The 2,890-nt window shown below is 35.5% G+C and overlaps 1 non-coding gene across 1 annotated transcript; it reads left to right on the top strand.

The window, feature by feature from the left end:
• Positions 1-246: 246 nt before the first annotated feature.
• Positions 247-318, top strand: Trnap-agg (transfer RNA proline (anticodon AGG)). Its single transcript has one exon. It is a non-coding gene; the product is annotated as a tRNA-Pro (tRNA).
• Positions 319-2,890: the final 2,572 nt, after the last annotated feature.

Below are 2,890 nucleotides of genomic sequence, written 5' to 3'. Positions count from 1 at the left end.
CACATTCGTAAAAACCAAACAAACTGACTGCTGCCCGATACAAACCGATAGAAAGCTGCCCGCGATTTCTCAGGCGAGAGAGAGTGGGCTGCGACGCAAGCGACCTTCAGCCTCGGAGGGGCACCGCTGCGGGTGTGGAGGAAGGTCGCGTGTGGTGTTATCTGCTGCGTCAGCCTGATCAACCCGCTTCACAAATCTCTTGATAACACTACTATGTAAACCATCATAAGAGCCGCTGATCATCGTGGCTCGTTGGTCTAGGGGTATGATTCTCGCTTAGGGTGCGAGAGGTCCCGGGTTCAAATCCCGGACGAGCCCAGATTTTTAAACCCTATGGTAGTTACATAATGTAGGCAATTAAATATACTAACATTCTTAGATGATTTTCTTTCGTTCATATTTCGGTTAAATGTGTGTTCAATTTCACAAATGTCAGCGTTGCTCACTTCGTACGCCCAATGTATTTAATTATAATGCAAGACATTATGTAATTACGACGACAAAAATCTGTTAAGTGGTCTCATTCGTTACAGTAACCTTAATTCGGCAGATAGCCATCGTCAGATTATCTGTAATTAAATGGCACATAATTTTGCAACAAATTTGTAACATTATAAGAGAATACTAATTAGAAAACATTATTATGAAATTTGTTACATACGTCAGACGTGTTTGACATCCATATGTTACCGAGGTTCTATAGCCGTCTGTTTTAATTACACTCCATTAATCTTCTTAGAGTAATAACTGTTGATTATGCCAGATATAACTTGGTATTTGGTATAATTTTGATACTGTCTTCCTTTTCTTTAGAGCAATAATTATGTGACAGCTTATTTGACAGACGTACCAGCATTAGTGTATGGTTACCACCAGTTCTGTTTATTTCACTGTAATTTCGGTGATTTTTGCTAGTGGTAGCGTTGGTGGACTCGTGTAGCCTCTGGTTGTTTCGTAATTCGTAATATTTTGTATGTCTGTTCCTTTTCTGATTCATAATTTCAGTATAGTTTTCGACGTATTTTTGTGTTTTAGATCGATTTATTCATTAAGTATTTTTAGTGGGTTGTTATTTGTATGTAAATAGATTTAAAACTCTTCCAGTATGGTGATTAGTGGCCCTTCGGACTTTACATGTAGAATTGGGATAGCTTGTTCTAAATTCTGTGTTGCTGAATTTTTAAGTGACGGAGAAAAGTAGATGGATTGTTATGTTCGCATTATCTAATACTGGATTTCTTCCCATCTGAACTGTGTGAAATTTTTCGCAGTCTTTGCGCTGAACTTTGTGTATGCCTGGGTTCGAATGAATTGGTAATTTCGTTTTATCCGATTCAGTTTGTGAACAAAGCTTGTGTCGTGCTTGGTAAGCGAATCCTACATTTATATTTTTTAGTAGCGAGTTAATCTTATAAAGTGTATTTCCTAGATGAGCAGGTGGTATGTATATGAATTTCTGTTTGACTGGTTTTCTCTTGCGAGTATTATTTCTTTTCGTATAGTAACTTTTACTCGTTTGGTATGTTTGTTTTACAGTTAAGTGACTATTTATGGATTACAATCATTTTGGTGTGCCACGAACTGTAGAGTTTTAATTTCTTTTTTATATAGAGTCATGTTCTGATGGTAGGTGTATTGTTGTAGACACCATGGCGTGAAAGTAGTTTGTATGTTTTTATCGTATTGTATGTTGTATTAGACTTTTGGTAGATTTAAAATTCGTGTGTGTTATTAATGTATTTTATGATAAGGTCGAGTAAATATTTTACTTTATTGCTTATGGTTGTATTGCAAATTTTATTTTGGCGTGCAGTGCTTTGTTTTGTGTGTATTTGTTAGATGTTTCCATCTACTAGCGTTAATGTATCATCATCATTCTTTTTGATTTCTTTAGTCAACTTTTTTTTCGAAAATTTTTTGTTCTACCGTATTTAGGTAAATATCTGCTGTTGTGCCAGATATACTACTCCCACGGCCACTCCATCTGATTGTGTATAAATTTGTTGTTAAACTGAAAGTAGAACTGCAGCAATACTAACGTTAATAGTACTGTAATTTCGTTGGTGCCTGTGATGGACATTTTTCTGTAAAACTGTAAGTTGTCTAAAACTACTTTAATTACTTCTTCGATCGGAATATTAGTATAAAGATTTGTGATATCAGACGATACAAAGTTTCCAGGTTTTGGTATTTTAATGTCTTTTTTGTGCTATGGATCTTGAGTTTCTTATTGTGTATTTTCTGTTATACGTATAGAGTTTTGATGAATACTTATTGCATTTTCTACTAAGTATATATGTAGGACTATCTATGCCATCTACCACTGGAGAGATAGGAGCTCGTGCTTTATGTATTTTCGGTCGTCCACGAAGTCCAGATGTTCTAGGACTCGTCACAAAGACAGTAATAAATTCTACCCGGGTCAGACGGCTAAAAACTTTAGTATGAGATACCGCAAAAATATTAGATATGGCGACAACAATGTATCTACTTTTTCCAGCACTTAAAAACCGAACAACACACAGCAGACAATTTAGAAACAGCTATCCAGATTATACACGTAACATAAGAAGGATCACTAATGAAGGTTTTGGAAGGGATGGAGATCTATTTACATACACGCAACTACCCACTATAGATAGTTAATGAGCAAATCAATCTAAAATTCAAAAAGTACATTGAAAATTTTACTGAAATTCTCACTCATGAAAACAGACACAAAATATTACGACACAGCCATAGATTATACGAGACCACCATCGATACCACTAGCATAGATTACAGAAATCACTGTATAACAAATAAAAGTGATTGTAGCCGTAAAATAGCGCTGGTACACCGGTCAAATCAGATGTCACATAATTATTGCTATAAAGAAAATTGTCTGAAA

The sequence above is a fragment of the Schistocerca nitens genome, chromosome 6 (assembly GCF_023898315.1).
Source record: "Schistocerca nitens isolate TAMUIC-IGC-003100 chromosome 6, iqSchNite1.1, whole genome shotgun sequence".
NCBI lineage: Eukaryota > Metazoa > Arthropoda > Insecta > Orthoptera > Acrididae > Schistocerca > Schistocerca nitens.
The sequence above is the reverse complement of the archived record's forward strand: the minus strand, read 5'-3'. Positions and strand labels throughout refer to the sequence as shown.